Genomic DNA, 21,117 nt, shown 5'->3' on the forward strand with positions numbered 1-21,117 from the left:
TCAAGGAAAGGCCCCAAATTCTTGTTTACTTTTTGAATAATCCATTGAATGAAGCCAGTTTGCTTATTTCTTATTTATCATTTTCAATATCTCTTTAGCGATAGAACTATGGAAATTGAAAGAAGAGCAAAAAGTGTTACTGAAATATTCCATTGTTTAATGGAACTTGGTGAAATCTCCCTGTCAGACTGTTCTTAAAAGGGAAAACATTAGTTATGAATAGGAAAATAAATTCTGACTTGTGGATAATCATTATTGTATCTGCCATGACTCTATTTTGAAGTGAGTTTCATCTCTTGAAGAATTTGAGTGTTATACATGGATGTTACTAGTTGCTCTTCTAACAAAGAGACAAGTGGAATTATCATGTGTAGTTTTAAAAAGGAAAGAAATAGCTGACCTAAAAGTTCTCTTTTTGTCAGTGGACATGTTAGGAAGTCATTAATCAAGAGATCCAACATAATCCTGAAGAATGGAAAAGGCAAGTTTTGCCATGAATGATGTATCAGGTGTTTCAACAAATCAATTTGTAGAGCAGTTCCCAGAGTTGTTAACTTTATGCCATTATACTTGTTCATAAGGCTAAAGTTGTGTGTTTTCTCATTAATGAATGTCCAACGGACAAAGAACAAGTGAGATGTGACCATTGCAGAAGATATGTGACAAAGTAAATTGAACAATGGCAAAGTACTCTCTCTGGAAGAAATTCTATAACTGAATTCCACAAAACAAAGAACTGTTAAGCAGAACCAACAGTTCAGGGAAATATAACTAATGAAAGAGATATGTAATTTAAATGCTTGTAATTTATTTCAGATGAACAACAAATAAAAGTATGTCTCACGGCTTGAGCATTACTTGCTAAACCTGGCAATTCTACCCAGTGTGCTGGAAGTCGCAGACCCCTTTCTAACTGAGCTGGCTGGAGGGCTTTAGGGAAATGCACCGCGGGCTTTCTGGCCCAGGACGAGGCAGTCGCTCTGGGCCTTCTGCGCATGTGCGCCGCCCCCACTTCCCCTCCCCCCACTCGCCCGTGTGTTCCAGTTCCCTGGTCGCGAGGAGACGGCGCCCGAGACTCTGGCGCCTGAAGGCGCGGGGGGGGGGGGAAGGCTGGGAAGCGGCTGTTGAGCGCCGGAGGGTTGGGCGCGTGGAGCAGGGGCCTTCGCGCGAGAGGGGTGAGTGAGAAACGGCTTTGTCCTCTGACCTCGGTGTGAATCCGGCTCCGTTTTCACGCACCTGAGGAGACCCGGCGCGTCCCAGCGCTTGTTACCGGGCGAGGCGGAGTTTCCTCATCTCCGGGATGAAGCGCGGTCCGAGGCGCCGGTGCGGCCGCGCGCGGACTCCGGCTTTCCGGCGCTCGGTATACACGCACTTCTCATCTCAGCAGAGAAACGCCTTCTTTTCTCCTCGGGATCTCGCTCCATCCTCCCAACCACCTGCGGTCAGTGTCGCGGCCCTTTTTAACAGTGAAATAGGCTCAGAGAGGCGATAGGAATCCGAAGTGGCGACCGGCGCAGGGGCAGGAGGAAGGAGAGATTCCATACCTCATCCTCGGCCCAGCATGAAACCTGAGCATGAGTCAGTCGCAGCAGTTAGCAGCTCCGTGGCCCTAACCTAACCCCTTTAGGAAATCATTTTGAAGTCAATGCGGCATTGGATTTGGGGAGTTCTTGTTTCTAAAGAACTTGTGAGCCTGGCACATAAACGGACGCGTCCAGGTCCCTCTGACCGCCCCCGCCCCAGCGTTGCCTGTGTTCTCAGTAGCGCCAGTTTGCTTTTACAGGTGGTCCTGCTTGTAACTCAAGCTGACAGGAAGATCCCGGAGCTTGAGATTTTGGGTGAATATTCCAGCTGGCTTGGGTCCAGCTTTTATGTAACAAAGCAGCTTTTGTGATGTAAGGGGGTTCCAGGAGCAGGAATCCCTGATAGGACAACAGTAGGTCTGAGACTTCAGTACAGATCCAGAGCCCTAGTGGAAGGGGCTCTTATTGCTCAGCCAGAAGCAACGTGGGTCCTCTTGCCAGGACCACTGTCATATCCAGACTGTCACAGACTGGGTGACGGTGGAAGCTTTGGGCCAACTTTCAGAGGAGGTGTAAGCTGTGGCTGGGATAGGAGGGCAAGACAAAAGGAACAGAAGATACTGCTTCTTGGGGAGTTATGAAAGCATCGTGTGGAAGGAAGAGCTTACCAGCCACAGGGGAGGGAATTGCCTACTTCATCCCTTCATTCTTCACTGCACTCTTTCTGGACTCTAAGCTGCTCCCCCACTACACCACAACTAGAGATATGCTGATGCCCTGTAGTGATGTTAGAGAATCAGAGATGGTACGGCAAGACAGGTCTTTAATACCTGGACTTCAGACAGGACTGTTTCTGCTTTAATTGAAAGACGGTGTTGGGATAGTGTGGGCAGGAAGTGGGTCTAAAATATTAAGTGGTTACAGTCATATATTTTATTATGGCAGAATCAGGAGCAGACATTGAGTCTCTTGATAGTTCAGGCAGGTTTTCTATACTTTGACAACAGATAAATCAAAACCAAATTTTTTGTTTGTTTGCTTGTTTTTGTTTTTGTCAAAAGATACTTTTGAGAACCTGAAACCATAACTTGTTAAGAGGATTTTTTTTTCCTTCCAAAAGAGACCAGCCCTTTAAAACACCCCATCCCTTTTTTTTCAGAATCTTGTTGGGATTCTCTGTTTTGTGATGAAGATTACACATTTTTGTTCACTGTTTTTGCTCAGCATCAGTTTTAAGGAAAGCATTATATTCCATTACTTGGTTTTTCCTAATTGGCTGAATTAGTTTAATGTGTTTACATTTTTCTGGGTTACAGCATACATTGTTCATAAATTAGCAGGAAACAAATGTTTTTACATTTGAAAACTAATGTGACCAGGCACTGCATAGTCATACAGAGTCATGCATGGACACAGAGTGTCCCTTTCTGCCCCTTCTCAAGTTGTCTCCCTTTCTGAGGTGTTTGCCAGCTACTGTGTGGAGCTTGTTGGGCAGGTGACGTCTCTCATGACCTTTCCTTCTTTCTCAGCTGTACCCTCACAGTTCTGCACTCTCTTCCAGGACCAGCAGAAAATGATCACATCCAAGGTGAGTTGTTTAATTTATGCACAGTTTTGCTTAACGGTGACTATCTGAGGTTTATAAAATGCACATTCATATGAAATAGTAGAAATGAATAAGTTAACATCAGGAAAAATAGAGAGGAGAAGTCAGCAAATGGCAGTCTATGGGCCACGTGCAGCATGCTGCCTGTTTTTTCATGGCACACAAACTTTAGAATTTTTAGATGATGGAGAAACAAGCAAATCAATAGTAATATTCTGTGATGTGAAAATTTTATGAAATTCCAGTCTCAGTATGTGTAACATTTTACTGGGACACAGTCATGGTCATTCATTTATGGTTCTGGCTGCTTTAGATTTGTGTACAAGGGCACATTTGAGTGTTGTGGCAGGCACTGTATGGCTCACAAGTTTAAAATATTTTCTGTGTGGACATTTACTGAATATGTTTGCTTACCTCTAGTACAGAGTAGCAGATCGATAGTAGGACAAAGACACCATGTAGGTAAATGTGAATCTTGTGATCTTACTGAGTTGTGAAACTAGGAAATAAAAAGTTTTTTGAGAGGTTTCATTAGGTGACATTGTGAACCTTCCAGTTGCAGCCTTAAACATTACCTAAAGAAGTGGTAGAAATAAGGTGAACGATTCTTATCCAATCCAGGGGAAAAGTTAAGAGATGCCAAAAGAACATACATGATAAATAATTCAAATGAATTGAGTCAGTGTTAGCACTTATAATTGTTCAGAGAAGGGACTGGTCTTGGTAGGCCAGGGCGACCTAGGGTGGTTAGTAGGATGAGGCTTTGTGACAGTCCTGAGGACTGGGCAGAATCTAACTCTTTGTAGAGTCTGATAAGGGATCCCCCTCTTATTTAATTGTGGTAAAATGCATGTGACATGAAATTCACAGTGCAACCATTGAAAAGTATAGAATTCAGTGGCATTTTGTACATTTACAATATTGTGCAACCATAGCCACCGTCTACTTCTAGAATCTCTTCATCACACCGAAAGGAAACCCTGTGCCCTTAACAAGCAGTACCATAACTTAACAGTTACTCTCCATTTACCCCAACCCCTAGCAACCACAAATCTGTTTCCTGTTCATGGATTTCCCTATTCTGGGTAGCCCATATACATGGAATCATGTAGCCTTTTGTTTATGGCTTCTTTCACTTATTGTGTTTTCAAGATCTATCCATGTTGTACCCTATATCACTTCTTCATCTGTTTTATGACTGAATAAATATTCCATTGTGTGTATGTATGTATATATATATTTATGTATATATATACATGTAATTGATGGGCACTTGTGATTCCATTTTCGGTTATTGAGAATAGTGCTGCTGTGAGCGTTCTTGTACAAGTTTTTGTTTGAAGACCTATTTTCAGTTTTTTCCTAGGGGTGAAATGGATGGGTCATGTATGTGATAATTCTGTGTTTAAATTATTTTGAAGCTGCCAAACTGTTCCACAGCAAGGTCCCTTGCAAGTCATATGAATTTTATGTTAGCTTTTCTATTTCCACACAAAAGTCTGTTGAAATTTTGATAAGGATTGCATTGTATCTGTAGGCCATTTTTGGGAATATTGTCATTTTGAGAATAGTAAGTCTCAGAATCCATGAACATGAGGTGTTTTTCCATTAATTTAGGTTTTTAATTTCTTTCAGCAATGTTCTGTAGTTTTTAGTGTACAGACCTTACACATCCTTGCTTAAATTTATTCTTAAATATTATTTTAGATGCTGTTGTAAATGGAATTGTTTTCCTAACTTCCTATTTGATTGCTTATTGATAGTGTACAAATACAAAGGTTTTTTTAGTGTTGATCTTGTATCTTACAACTTTGCTGAATTTATTCACTAGTTCTAATAGTTTGTAGATTCTTTAGGATTTTCTATTTATGTCATCATGTCATCTGCAAATAAGAGACAATTGTACTTCTTCCTTTCCAGTTTGAATGCCATTTATTTATTTACCTTCCTACCCACCTACATACCTACCTACTGACCTATTTGCTCTGGCTAGAATTTCTAGTGCAGTGTTGAATATATAAGTGGCCAAAGCAGGCATCCTTGTTTTTTGTTTGTTTGTTTTGTTTGTTTTGTTTTGTTTTTTAAATCATCTCAGTCTTCTTCAATGTGCAGTTCAGAAGTGTTAAGTTTATTTACACTGTTGTGCAACCAACCTCCAAAGCATTTTCATCTTGCAAAATTGAAAATCTGTACCCATTAAACAGAAACTCCCCACTCCCCTCTGCCTCCTATTCAACTTTCTGTTTTTGTGAGTGTGAGTACTCTTGATACTTCATATATGAGTGAAATCATACAGGACTTGTCTTTTTGTGACTGGCTTATTTTACTTACTGTAATGTCTTCAGGGTTCATCCATGTTGAACTATGTTTCAGAGTTTTCTTCCTTTCTTAAGGTTGAATGATATTCTGTTGTGTATATATATATCACATTTTGTTTATTCATTCATCTGTTGATGGATATTTGGTTTGCTTCTGCCTTTTGGCTATTGTGCATGATGCTTCTATGAACATGGGTGTACAAGTATCTCTTTGAGACTCTGCTTTCAATTCTTTTGAATAAATACCAAGAAATGGTATTGCTGGATCACATGGTAATTATATTTTTAAGTTTTTGAGGAATCACCATACTGTTCTCCACAGCATGTATACCATTTTATATTCCCACCAACAGTGCTCAAGTGTTCCAAGTTCTATATGTCCTCACCAACACTTGTTATTTTCTATTTTTTTTATAGCAGCTATCGTAATGGGTGTAAAGTAGTATCTGATTGTGCTTTTGATTTGTGTTTCCCTAATGATTAGTGATATGGAGCATATTTTCATAAGCTTGTCGGCCATTTGTATAGTTCCTTTGGAGAATTGTCTTAAGTCCTTTGCTCATTTTTAAATAGGTTTTTTTTTTTTTTTTGGTTATTGAGTTGTAGGAGTTCTCAGGGAGCCCCCAGACAGATCAAAACGCAATTCTTTGACGATACACGTATAGCTGTATCTCGTTTTAGTGTGCCTTGCAGATATTGCATTTTTTATAAATTGAAGGTTTGTGGCAACCCTACATTGAACAAATCTATTTGTGCCATTTTTCCAGAAGCATTTGCTTACTTCTTGGTAATTCTCATAACGCTTCAAATATTTTCATTATTATTTTATTTGTTATGGTGATCTGTGGTCAGTGACATTTGATGTTACCATTGCAAAATGATTGTGACTTGTTGCAAGCACAGATGATGGTTATTGTTTTTTAGCAATGAAGTATTTTTTAACTTAAGTATGTCCATTTTAAAAGATGTAACAATATTTGCACAATTATTAGACTACAGTATAGTGTAAAAATAACTTTTATATGCACTGGAAAACCAAAAAATTCACATTACTGAATTTAGTGCATTGATCTGGAACTGAACCTGAAATATCTACGAGGTGTGCCTGTATTGACCACTCTGTCACCAGCAAGCCAAACCAGGAATGCCTTGATTATTGCAGGTGTTTTGTTAGATAGCAGAGTTCTGAAAAACTTGATTCTGAGAAGTTTTTTTTAGTTTAAACATTGCTTTACAGGAGGGATGGAATTCTGTGTTTCCCTACTTTACTATTTTACCTCAAGATTTCCACATCAGTTTTATTTTCATTTTTTGAAACTTATTTTTTTTATTGAAGTGTAGTTGATTTGCAACATTGTTTTAGTTTCTCTTATATAACAGAGTGATTCAGTTATACATATATACACATACTCTTTTTCATTATTATTTTCCACTGTGTTTTATTACAGGATATTGAGTATGGTTCATTATGCTACACAGTAAGGCATTGTTGTTTATCTGTTTTATATATAGTAGTTTGTATCTGCTAATCCTAGAGTCCTAATGTACCCTCCCCATCCTCTTTCCCCTTTGGTAACCATAAGTTTGTTTTCTATGTCTGAGAGTCTGTTTCTGTTTTGTAAATAAATTCATTTGTGTCATATTTTAGATTCCACATGTAAGTGATATCATAAGGAATTTGTCTTTCTCTTTCTGACTTGCTTCAATTAATATGATAATCTCTAGGTCCATCCATGTTGCCGCAAATGGCATGATTTCATTCTTTTTTATGGCTGAGTAATATTCCATTGTGTATATATACCACTTCTTCTTGATCCATATATTGGCTAATGAACATTTAGGTTGCTTTCATGTCTTGGCTATTATAGATAGTGCTGCTATGAACATTGGGGTGCATGTATCTTCTTAAATTATAGTTTTCTCTAGATATATGTTGAGTGGGATTTCTGGATCATATGGAACTCTGTTTTTAGTTTTTAAAGGAACCTCCATTTTGTTTTCCATTGTGCTACACCAATTTACATTCCTACCAACAGTGTAGGAGGGTTCCCTTTTCTCCACATTCTCTCCAGCATTTGTTATTTGTGTTTTTTTAATGATGGCCATTCTGGCCATTGTGATTTTGCTTTGCATTTCTTTAATAATTAATGATTTTGAGCATCTTTTCATGTGTCTGTTGGCCATCTGTATGTGTTGTTTGGAGAAATGTGTCTTTAGGTCTTCTGCCCATTTTTTGATTGGGTTGTATTTTTTGTTGTTATGTTTGAGTTGTATGAGCTACTTATATATTATGGAAATTAATCCCTTGTCAGCCTCATTGTTTGCAAATATTTCCTCCCAGTCCTTATGTTGTCTTTTCATTTAACTTATGGTTTCCTTTACTGTGCAAAAGCTTATAGGTATGATTAGCTCCCATTTGTTGATTTTTGCTTTTATTTCTATTACCTTGGGAGATTGAACTAAGAAAACATTGGTACAACTGATGTCAGAAAATGTGCCTGATTTCTCTTCTAGGAGTTTTATGTCATCGTGTCTTATGTTTAAGTCTTCAATCCATTTAGAGTTCATTTTTGTATCTGGTCTGAGGGAGTAATCTAACTTCACTGATTTGCATGTAGCTGTCTAGCTTTTGCAACACCACTTGCTGAAGAGACTGTCTTTTCTCCATTGTATATTCTGGCCTCCTTTGTCAAGATTAATTGACCATTGTTGTGTGTGGGTTTGTTTATTGGCTCTCTATTCTGTTCCATTGATCCATATGTCTGTTTTTATGCCAGTACCATGCTGTTTTGATTACTGTAGCTTTGTAGCATTATCTTAAGTCTGTGAGTGTTATGCCTCCAGCTTTGTTCTTTTTCTTCACAATTGCTTTGTTAATTCAGGATCCTTTAGGGTTCTGTATACATTGTAGGATTATTTGTTCTAGTTCTGGGAAAAATGTCCTGGGTAACTTTTTAGGTATCCCATTAAATCTGTAGATTGCTTTAGGTCTGTCACCTTCTTGGTCAGGTTTATTACTAAATATTTTATTTATTTTTGATGTGATTTTAAAAACAAACTGTTTTTTAACTTTCCCTTTCTGATATATCATTGTTAATGTAAAGAAATGCAACTGATTTCTGTATATTAATCTTATATCTGCTACCTTGCTGAATTCATTTACTAGTTCTAACAGTTTCTGCGTGGCATCATCCGTGTTTTCTACATATAGTATCATATCTTCATATAATGATAATTTTGCCTCTTCTTTCAATGTGGATCCCTTTTATTTATTTATTTATTTATTTTTTGTCTGATTGCTGTGCCTAGGACTTCCCAATACTATATTGAATAGAAGTGGTGAGAGTGGGCATCCTTGTCTTGTTCCAGATTTTAGTGGAAAGGCTTTCAAGTTTTCACTGTTGAATGTTATGTTGGCTATGGGTTTATCATGAATAGGTTTTTTTATGTTGAAATATATTCCCTCTATATCCACTTTGGTAAGAGTTGTTATCATAAATGAGTGTTGAATTTTATCAAATGCATTTTCTGCATCTCGAGATGATTATGTGATTTTTGTTCTTTATTTGATATGGTGTATCAAGGTGATTGATTTGCATATGTTGAACCATCCTTGTGTCCCTGGGATGAATCCAAGTTGTGTGATCTTTTTTATGTGTAGCTGCATTCTGTTTGCTAATACTTTGTTAAGAATTCTTGTATCTCTGTTCATCAGTGATATTGGCTTATAATTTTCTTTTTTGGTAATGTCTGTGTCTGGTTTTGGCATCAGGGTGATGGTGGTTTCATAGAATGAGATTGGGAGTATTCTCTCTTCAATCTTTTGGAAGAATTTCAGAAGGATTGGTATAATTTCTTCTTTGTATGTTTAGTGGAATTCCCCAGTAAAGCCATCTGGTCCTGGACTTTTGTTTGCAGGGAAGTTTTTTGGGGGGTTTTTTGGTGTTTTTTGTTTTTGTTTTTTTTAATTACTGATTCTATTTCACTTTTGGTGATTGGTCTGTTCAGATTATCTGTTTGTTCCTGTTCAGTTTGGTGGGCTGTGTGTTTCTAGAAAGTTCAATTACTTCTAGGTTTTCCAGCTTGTTGACATATAATTGTTCATAGTATTCTCTTGTTTTTGTTTGTTTGTTTTTTGTTTTTGTATTTCTGTGGTACTGGTTGTTATTTTTCTTCTTTCATTTCTTATTTTGTGTATTTGGGTTCTCACCTTTCTTCTTGGTGACCCTGACCAGAGGTTTGTTGATTTTGTTTACCCTTCCAAAGAACCAGCTTTTGGATTTAAAAAAAAAAAATTTTTTTTTTTTTGCTTTTTTAAAAATGTCTATTTTATATATTTTTTTCCTCTGATCTTTATTGTTTCCTTCATTCTGCTGACTTTAGATTTTGTTTGAGCTTTTTCTAATTTTTTTAGTTGGTATTTTAGGTTGTTTGATATTTTTCTTATTTTTTTGAGGAAGGCCCGTGTCACTATGAACTTCCCTCTTAGGATTGTTTTAGCTGCATCCCATAGATTTTGTGTGGTTGTGTTTTCATTGTCGGATGTCTCAAGATAGTTTTAAATTTTCTCTTTGATTTCAAAATTGACCCATTGGTTTTTTAGTAGCATGCTGTTTAGTCTCCATGCAGTCAGTTTTTTTCTCATTTCTCCTGCTGTAGTTGATTTCTATTTTTATGTCATTGTGGTCAGAAAAGATGCTTGAAATAATTTCTATCCTCTTAAATTTGTTGAGACTTTTGTTTCATAGTATGTGGTTAGTCCTAGCAAATGTTCCATGTGCATTTGAAAACAATGTATATTCTGGTGTTTTGGAGGACATAATGTTCTGATAATATCAGTTAGGTCTAATTGTTCCATAATATCATTGAGAATTTCTCTTTGATTTTCTGTCTGGAAGATATGTCCATTGATGTGAGTGGGTGTTAAAGTCTCCTAATCTTACTGTAATTCCATTAGTTTCTCCCTTTAAGTGTGTGTGTGTGTGTGTGTGTGTGTGTGTGTGTGTGTGTGTTTGTGTGTGTGTGTGTGTGTTTAGATTTCACATGAATGATATCGTGGTATTTTTGTTTCTCTTTCTGGCTTACTTTGCTTAGAATGGTGAAGGACCTAAAGAATAGTCATTCTAAGGGAATTTTGTAACTTTTGACCACCTTCCTCCAGTTTCCTCTCACCACCCCTTAGTCCTCCACTCCCAGCCAATGGTAACCACTAATCTGATCTCTTTACTTATGAGTTTGTTGAGTTTTTTGTTTGTTATGTTTTTATTTAGATTCCACATAGAAGTGAAATCATATAATATCTTGTGTCTGACATCACACTTATAATGCCTTCAAGGTCCATCCATATTGTCATAAATAGCAGACATTCCTTCTTTTATTGCTGAGTAATATTCTCTCTATATATATATTTTATATTCTATATATATTTTATTCATAGTAGTTTATACCTCTTAATATTCCCTACCTCTGTAATGCCCTGCCCCCTTCCTTACCCTACTGGTAACAGTTTGTTCTCTATATCTGTGTGTGTTTCTTTTTTCTTATATTCACTAGATTTTTTTTAATTTATTCTACAAATAAGTGATATCATACAGTATTTGTCTTTTTCTATCTGACTTATTTCACTTAGTATAATACCCTCCAAGACCATCCATATTATTACAGATAGCAAAATTTCATTATTTTTAATGGATGAGTAGTATTCCTTTATGTATATATGTACCACATCTTCTTTATCCACTCATCTGTTAATGGACACTTAGGTTGCTTCCATATCTTGGCTATTGTAAATAATGCTGCTAAGATCATCAAGTACATATATTCTTTGAATTAGGGTTTTAATTATTTTTTTTGGATATATACCCAGGAGTGGAATTGCTGGGTCATATTTTCAAATTCTTTGAGAATCGTCTATACTGTTTTCCACATTAGCTGCACCAGTTTACATTCCTACCAACGGTATACGAGGGTTCCCTTTTCTCCACATGCTTTCCAACATTTAATATTTATTCTCTTTGATAATAGCCATTCTGATAGGTGTGAGGTCATATCTCATTTGTCTGATGATGGCCATACATATGTTTTCTTTGGAAACATGTCTATTCAGGTCTTCTGCCCATAGTTATTTTTTAGGGGTTTCTCTTGCTCATTCATTTGGACATATTCTTCTGTCTTCTAATTTTGCTTAGTTTTCTCTCTCTAGGAGATAAGTGAAACAGTTACTGTTGCTGTCTTGAAGGGGCTTCCTTATGTGGAAGCATCCCCATACAGTCATCATGTACCCAGTTGATCTGACTTGAACACACGTTATGCCTTTCCTTAGGGTGTGCTGGCAGCTGTCACCTTGGTAGTAGGTGTTACTGGAATGGAGAGACTACAGTTGGATCCAGGTTTGAACTCGGGCTTCCACTCTGCTTAGTGGCTGTCTCTGCCTTCTTATGAGTGGATGTGAGTCACAGATTGCTGGACTAGGAGCCCTGAAGGTCAGGTCCAAGCTGGCTTCATGTATGTGCTCTCCCCGCTTCCAGCACTGGTACCTTTGCTCTAGAGGGGAGCAGCACTGGAGCGAGGTTGGGCATTTGGCTTGAAATGGGGTACAGGCCATGGGGGTCCTGCCAGGGCAGAGATCTGGACTGCTTCTGTAGTAAGCCTGGGTAAGCAGCAGCAATGCATGCCCTGACCTTGCTCAGATGCTGTTTTGAGTCTGAGTTTCCTTTTTCCCTCACAGCTTGGCTCTTCCCTTGGCTTCTGTCACACTTGCCCTGGTACAGAATTGCACCACAGGGCACATAGGGCCTGTGTGGGCTCCCAGCATGGGTCTGGGCACCAGCTGTGTTCATTTGACTTCAGCTGGAGATCAGAGGTGCTCCTCATGTGCTTACTGTGTAAGCACCAGTAACGGATGCCCCTGCTCTTCTCAGGTGCCAAGCTGGGTTACACACACCTGGGACCTCATCCCAGTGTGGAGCTGCTTCATGAAGCAGGTGGGGCTCCAACGTTCACTGGGCTCTGTTTTGGATGCCTGCTGCAGCAGTCACAGGAAACCAGGCAGCCCGTGTGCTTAGCCTTGCTTCAGGAGCAAGCAGGCATGTGAATGCTCCTCACTGGTGAAGTTCACAGCCCTCCTGTTGAACTTACTGGCCCTCCAATTGGCCAAGGGGCTCACCTTCCCTGTATCAGACCCCATGCTAGGGCACCAAATATGTGGCTTGACCACTCACTGCCTGAGGAGGATCTCCCCTGTGTAATCTCCCTTTTCATCTGTGTCCTCTCTCAGGGGCACAGGTCTCAACCTGATCACTTCTCTTCCCTTCTTGCCATATTCTGTGTGGATCTTTCTTGCAGCCTCGGTGGTACAGGAGTCTTTCTGCCAGTCTCCAGTTAGTTTTAAGTGCGAATTGTTCCACTTGTGGATGTAGCTTTGATGTGTTTGTGAGGGGAGGTGAGTTCTGCGTTGTTCTGTACTATCTTCATCTCCTTCCTCTGTCAAGTGAATACTTTGCCCGTTAAGTTAAATCTTGTATTACTTATTTATAAAGTCCTATAATATACATGTACGTGGAGACATTCTCAAAATAACTCAGAGACTTGGGTGCAATATTCAGGTATTACAAAGTTACAAAGCAAGCAGTAATAAAGACATCACCAAGAAGTTATTATTGAATCCAGAGAATCTTCAGTGGCTCAGGATAAGATGGATTATTTTTCACATGGGCGTTAGAATTATTTTTCATCTTTAAATTCTCTAGTTTTCTCAGAAATACCATGTATTGGTAAAGTATAAGAACTCAACTGTTCAACAGTTTATCACAAAATGTCTGAACTTTTAATGAATTTTTTCAATTCAATTCAATTATTCATTCATCAACTACTTATAAGAATCTGCTAGGTGTCCTTTGCTATATACTGTAGGTTCTAAGAAAAATGAACTGTGGGCGCTTACAAAGGAGCCACTCTCAGTGTGGTGGGAGTGGGAGATGGGGACACTGATAGAATATTGTAAAAGTCTTATAAGTGAGGTGCACACAAAATTCTGGTTCATAGTCTTTTTCTTTAAAACTTGCAGCTGTTTTATTGATCACTTTATCACACTTCCCTGTAGTGGAAATATATGAATAAACTGAGATTTAAGGGTTGTTTAAAAATTTTCCTGTCATGATAAAACTTATTATTCCAAGTAATCAAAACAAATATAATTCAACTATTTATGAATAAGTCTTAAACACAAAAGTAAAGTTTTATTGGAAATATGTCTTACAGAGATTGAGTTGCATGGATTTTTTGGAAACTAGTGTATTTTATTAGTGGATGAGAATTACCGCAAGGAAAAATAGTTTAGCATTAATTCTACTTCAAGGTCAATTCCATGGATGTAAGCACTGAGAAAATTTGTTTGCATAAATAAGTAGATGTGAGTGAATGGAGTTTTGTTATAGTAATGCCTCTCAATTTTTGGAATTGCTCCTGAATAATATGCCACCGAAGAGCTATCAAAGAAAAAATACTTTTAATGATCTATCAGCTGATAACTCTGATTAGGTTCTCTTTCAATTTAATTGAAATCCAGTATAGTCATCCCTTGGTATCTGCACGATCCCATACAAGGATACGAAAAGTGATCTTTGGGTGTCTCTCTATATTCGTGGGTTCTGCATCCTCAGATATGGGCGACTATAACTGAAAACCCCTTGACTTGTAAAAGGATATGTTCTCACTCACCAGTTAGTTGTTCCTTTCTTTGATGTACTTGAGGGGTTTGCACCTTGAGGGGATTGCACCTCCATAAGATTTTCCATGGTCTTTATAAGTATGTTTTTGGTAAAGAACATGTAACTAGACTTGTTAATCCTATTATGAAATGCTCCGCCCTTTATATTGAGTATTTAACCTGATTTCATTTTGTTGTGGTTACACATTTAAATTTATAGCAGCTTGACTTCAACATCCTGCAGAAAACTGCTCCTTTACAGCTTTGTCCCCAATTCTTGATGTCACAAAATTACATCTTTATACATTGTGTGCTCTAAAATACAAAAATTATTATTTTAAATGTCTTATTCTCTAAATTCTGTAGAAAAAAAGATTTGGAATTACAAATCATAGTTACATTAATAAAAACTTTTATTCTAAATTTTTAAAAATGTATAACTCAAATTATGTAGAAAATAAAAAGTACAGTTATAAATAATTGTCATAGTAATACTACTTCTTTAATTGCCTATGTATTTCCTTTTATTGGATCTTTATTCATATGGTTTCAAGTTAATGTTTAGCATCCTTTCATTTTACCTTGCAGGACTTCCTTGAGCATTTCTTGCAGGGCAGGTCTAGTGGGCATTCACTCCCTCAACTTTGGTTTATCTGGGAATGTCTTGGTTTCTTGGCTATTTAAAGAGCAGTTTTGTCAGATTTGTATTCATGGTTGACAGGTTTTTTCATTTAGCTCTTTGAGTATATTGACCCACCGCCTTCTGACCACCAAAGTTTCTGATGAGAAGTCTGAAGATAATCTTAATTGAGGATCCCTTGTATGTGATGAGTCACTTCCTCTTGCTGCTTTCAAGATTCACTTTGTCTTTTGAAAGTTTGATTGTAAGGTGTCTTGATATGAGTCTCTTTGATTATCTTAAAACTTGGAGTTTGTCAAACTTCATGGATGTTTATATTCATGTCTTTCATTAAATTTGGGAACTTCAATTGAAACATTATTTCTTTGAATATTCTTCGAATATTTCTGTGACTTTCTTTGAATGTTTTCTGTGCCCCTTTTTCTCTTTCTCTCTTCTTGCTCTGGGACTCCTACATGCATGTTTTGCTGTGATTGATGGTGTTTCTTAGGTCCCTTAGCCTCTGTTCAGTTTTCTTCAATCTTTGTACTTTTCCGTTCCTCAGCCTTGATAATTTCCATTGTCCTGTCATCAAGTTCACTGATTCTTTTTTCCATCAGCTCAAATCAGCTTTTGAATATCCATATGAACTTTTCATCTCAGTTAATGTACTTTGAAGCTGCATAATTTCTTCCTGGTTTCTTTTTAGATTTTCTGTCTCACTGATTTCCATTTAGTTCACATATCATTCTTGATTTTCTCCACATTTTTCTTAACTTATTTGAGCATCAGTAAAACAGTTGTGTTAAAGTCTTTGTCTGATATACCTGCCATTAAGTCTTCTGTAGTGATGGATTCTTTTGATTTTTTTCTTTTGCATGGGCTATACTTTTCTGTTCCTTTGTATCTTTTGTGATTTTTTTGGTTGTACACTGGTAAACACTGGTAATAATGTCATAACTCTAGAAAAAAAAGATTTTCCCCCTTTGCAGGGTTTGCTGTTCTTTCTTTTTTGTTAATTTTTTTTAATTGATATAGATTCTCTGTGTGAAGAATCAGCCTGATGTGTAAACTTAATGTCTTCTTAAGTCTTTTCTGGGCTGTTCCTTGGGTAAGCACAGTCACTTTTTAATTTTCCCAATATTTGCAATTGTTTTTTAATTTCCTAATTGTTAATCTGGTTCTGAAAAGGGAAAAGGAAAAAAAAGGGGGGGCCCAAAAAAATGAAGGGGCTTGTGACACTGTGGGGAAGTGCATCAGTGGCATTCTGCTTTTTTGCACCTCTTTGATCAGAAGTCTCAGCCGTCAGAACACAGATCCCCAGTATTTGGAGGACTTTGTCCTTTTTATCCACTCTAGCTCCTGTAAGGAGCTGCTACTCTGCTATGGGCTTAAATTCAATGAAATAAGCCAAAAACACCACCCAAGCCTTCTCCTGGTCATTGCAAGCCTCAACGGAGCCCAGAGTTCCAAAATCCTACATTCAGACAGATTCTGCCAGTGCAGTTGTTGTTTGTGTAGGTATATCTGTCTGGTGCTCATTCTCCATTTTTTCAGAATTCTCTCACATTCCTTTATATAGCTGAATAATATTCCATTGTATGTAAATACTACATTTATTTATCCATTCATTGATGAATTCATCTATTAATGGAAATTTGGATATTTTCTACCTTTTGGTTGTTTTGAATAGTGCTGCTATGAATATGTGTGTGTATGTAGTTCCTGAGTGTGTATACATACACACACAGATATGAATATGGAATTTCACACATCATGTCAAATATGACAGTTTTATGTTTAATTTTTTGAGGAACAGTCAAAACTATTTTCTGTAGCATCTTAAACGAGTTTTTCATTTCCACCAGAAATGTATGCTGGTTTCAGATTCTGTAATTCTGGCCAAAACCTGTTTTCCATTTTTCAATTGTAGTCATACTAGCATGCGCCAAGTGGTACCTCATTGTGATTTTGATTTCCATTTCCCTAATGACTTGTGAGGTTGAACAGCTTTCTATATTTGAACATTAAAAAAACAGCAGCAAACTTTGGAGCAATGTCCTCTCAAGTGCTTTGCACATATTTTAATTGGTCCTTTTTGTTGAGTTGTCAGAGTTCAGTGTATATTCTGGATATCCGACCTATATTAGATACATGATTTGGGAATATTTTCACCAATTGTGGAAATTTATTTTCCTTTCTGATAAGATCCTTTAATGCACACAAGTTTTAATTTGAGATGAAGTCCAATTTATCTGTTTTTACTTTTACTGTTTATGCTCTTGCTGTCATATTTAAGAATACATTGCCAAATCTTATGTTTTCTTCTAAGACTTTTGTGGCTTTAACTCATATTTAGATTCATTTTGAGTTAATTTTTGAATATACTGTTGAGGTAGTTGTCCAACATCATTCTTTCCCTGTGTTATGCACTTGTCCCAGGACCAGACTGTTCTTTCCCCATTGAAAGGTCTTGGCCCATTGTTGAAAATCAGTTGTCCATAATGCATGCATTTATTTCTGGACTCTGTATTTTTCCATTAGTCTTCATGTTTATACTTATGCCAGTACCACACTGTTTTGAGTACTGTAGCTTTGTAGTACTTTTTGAAATCAAACTCCTCCTAATTTGTTCTTTTTGTTTTTTTAAGATTGTTTGGACTATTTAGGACTGCTTGCAGTTCCTTAATTTTGAATATCCGCTTTTCCATTTGTGTAGAAAAGGCTGTTGTATTTTAATAGGGATTGCATTGAATCTTCAGATCATTCTTGGTAGTATTACCACTTTAACAATATAAAATCTTCTAATTTATGAGAATGGAATATCTTTCTATTTATTTAGGTCTTTCATTTCTTTTAGAATTTTTTTGTAGTTTTGGATATCCTTGATTAAATTTAGGTATTTTACTCTACTGGATGGTATTTTAAATACATTATTTAAATTTACTTTTTGTGTTGTTCACTGCTGGCATAGAGGGGAAAAACTGATTGTTGTGTGTTGATTTTGCACTCTGCAACTATGGTGAAATTCATTTATTAGCTCTTGTAGCTTATTTTGTGGGGTTTGTGTGTGTGTGTGTGTGCGTGGTGTGTGTGTGCGTGTGCGCGTGATTTTCTCTATATAGGATAATATATGCAAATAGAGACAGTTTTACTTCCGCCTTTCCAATATGAGTGTATTTTATTTTTCCTAATCACTCTGGCTAGAACTTAAATTTTTAATTTTTTATTGAGTTACAGTCATTTTACAATGTTGTGTCAAATTCCAGTGTAGAGCACAACTTTTCAGTTACACATGAACATATGTATATTCATTGTCACTTTTTTTTCACTGTGAGCTACCAGAAGATTTTGTATATATTTTCCTGTGCTATACAGTATAATCTTGTTTATCTGTCAGCGTCTACAGTATTTTGTCAGTATCTACAAATTTTTCAATCCCAGTCTGTCCCTTCTCATCCTCCACCCCCTTGACAACCACAGGTTTGTATTCTATGTCTATGAGTCTGTTTCTGTTTAGTATTTATGTTCTTTTTGTTTTTTTTTAGATTCCACATATGGACGATCTCATATGGTATTTTTCTTTCTCTTTCTGGCTTACTTCACTTAGAATGACGTTCTCCAGGAACATCCATGTTGCTGCAAATGGCATTATGTTGTCGGTTTTTATGGCTGAATAGTATTCCATTGTATCAATATACCACATCTTTATCCAGTCATGTGTTGATGGACATTAAGAGGCTGTGGAGAAAAGGGAACCCTCCTACACTGTTGGTGGGCATGCAGTTTGGTGCAGCCACTGTGGAAAACAGTATGGAGATTCCTCAAAAGACTAGGAATAGACTTACCGTATGACCCAGGAATCCTGCTCCTGGGCATATATCCAGAAGGAACGCTACTTCAGGATGACACCTGCACCCCAATGTTTATAGCAGCACTATTTACAATAGCCAAGACATGGTAGGAGCCTAAATGGCTAGAACTTTTAGTACAATAGTGAACAGAAGTTTTGCAAATGGGCATCCTTGTTCTGTTCTTCATCATGAGGAAGTTTTCAGTCTTTCACCAGTAAGTATGTTTTTTGTAGGCTTTTCATACTTGCCCTTTATCATGTTGACGAACTTTGCTTGTGTGGTTTATTTTCTTCATGTTTTTATCATCAAATGGTGTTGAATTTTTTTGTCCTGCATCAATTGAGATGATCATGCGGTATTTTTTCATTTGTTTTACTGGGGTGGTGTGTTACATTGATTGATTTTTATTATGTTAACCATCATTCTATTCCTGGGATAAATCCCACTTCATCATGGCATATAATCCTCTTAATATGCTGCTGAATTCAGTTTCCTAGTATTCTGTTGAGGATTTTTGCATCTGTATTCTTAAGGAATATTAGTCTTTGGTTTTCTTTGCTTATGAAGTTTTTATCTGGCTTTGGTATCAAGATAATGCTGAACTCATAGAGTGAGTTAGGAAGTATTCCTAGCTTTTCTATTTTTTTGGAAGAGTTTGAGAAGGATTGGTAATTCTTTAATCATTCATTAGAATTCACCAGTGAAGCCATCTAGTCCTTGATTTTTCTTTGTTGTGCTGTTTTTCATTACTGATTCTATCTGTTTACTTGTTACATGTCTGTTGACATTTTGTATTTCTTCTTGAGTCAGTTTTGGCAATTTGTGTTTTTCTAGGAATTTGCCCATTTCATCTAGTTATCTAATTTATTTGGTGTACAGTTGTTCATAGTATTCTCTTTAAATGATTTCTTCCTGTAATGTATCCACTTTCATTTCTGATTTAGTTCCTTGTGTCTTCTTTCTTTTTCTTAGTCAACATAGTTTAGCTAATGTTGTTTTATTAAAGGAATTAACTTTGGGATTGACTTTTTCTCTCTGATTTTTATTCTCTCTTCATTTGTTTTTGCTCTAATATTGATTATTTCCTTCATTTTTTTGGTTTGGGTTTCATTTGCTCCTCTTTTTCTAATTTCTGAAGATGTAAAGTTATGCTATTGATTTGAGATCATTCTTCTTTCTTAATATAGGCATGTACTACTATAAATCTCCCTATATGTATATCTTTGGCTGCATCCTATAAGTTGAGTTATTTTGTGTTTTCTTTTTCTTTTGTTTCTAAGTGTTTTCTAATTTTTCTTGTGATTTCTTCTTTGACCCATTGATTGTTTAAGAATGTATTGTTTAATATCCACATATTTTTAAAATTTCCAGTTTTCACTTTGTTACAGATTTCTAGCTTTATTCTGTTATGGGCAAAGTGCTTATGATGATTTTGGTCTTTTTAACTGTATTGATACTTGTTTGTGGTCAAACCTATGGTCTATCCTGTACAGTGCTTCTTTTGCCATTGGAAGAACATATATTCTGCTAATGGTTGGTAGGGTATTCTACATACTTTTCTTATGTCTGTCTGTTTTATAATGTTGTTCAAGTACTCTTTTCTTACTGATCTTTTATCTAGACATTCTATTCATTGATTGAAGTGGTGTAGTGAAATCTCAACCTATTGTCGTAGAACCACTTCCTTCTCCCTTCTAGTCTGTCAATATTTGCCACATATATTTTGGTTCTCTCTTCTTAAGTCCATACATGTTTTTGATTGATTGATTTTCTTCATGAATTAATCATTTTCAAAATATATAATGTCCTTTGTGACTTAATATATTTTTTCTGATATTAATATAGAGATCCAGCACTCTTTAGGTTACTATTTGCATGGATATCATTTTCCATCCTTTAGCTTTGAACATACTATGCCTTTGGATCTAGACTGATTCTCTTGTAGACAGCATATAGTTGGATCATGCTGTTGTTGTTGTTTTAGTCTGCCAATCTCTGCCTTTTAATTGGTGAATTTAATCCATCTCTGTTTAAAATAATTATTCGTAAGGGAGGACATATGCAACTGTGTTCAATATTTTGTCTTATACCATTTATGTCCCTAATTTTGTCAGTTACTGTTTTCCTTTGTTTTTACTTGATTTGTTTGTAGTGTACTGACTTAATTTCCTTGTCATTCTCTCTTGGGTATGTAATTTAAATATTTTCTTAGTGGCTACCATGGTGATTATTTTTAACATATGAAACTTATAACAATCTAGTTTAAATTCATAGCATTGTGGCATCGAGAGCATGCAAAAATTCTGCTCCTCTACTTCTCTCTCTACCCTCACCATGTTGTTGCTTTCCCAAATTGCACCTTTATCAGTTTTGTATCTAATAACATACAATTATTTTTTATGTATTTGTCTTTTGAATCTTGTAGGGGGGAAAAAAGTGGAGTTGCAAACCCAAGTGCAATAATATTGGTTTCTATATTTACTTACATAG

The 21,117-nt window shown here is 36.5% G+C and overlaps 1 pseudogene; it reads left to right on the top strand.

Annotated features, from left to right (window-relative positions):
* Positions 1-790: 790 nt before the first annotated feature.
* LOC106730845 overlaps positions 791-21,117 on the top strand; it is a 47,019-nt pseudogene continuing 26,692 nt past the window's right edge.

This window comes from Camelus ferus, chromosome 11 (assembly GCF_009834535.1).
Source record: "Camelus ferus isolate YT-003-E chromosome 11, BCGSAC_Cfer_1.0, whole genome shotgun sequence".
Lineage (NCBI taxonomy): Eukaryota > Metazoa > Chordata > Mammalia > Artiodactyla > Camelidae > Camelus > Camelus ferus.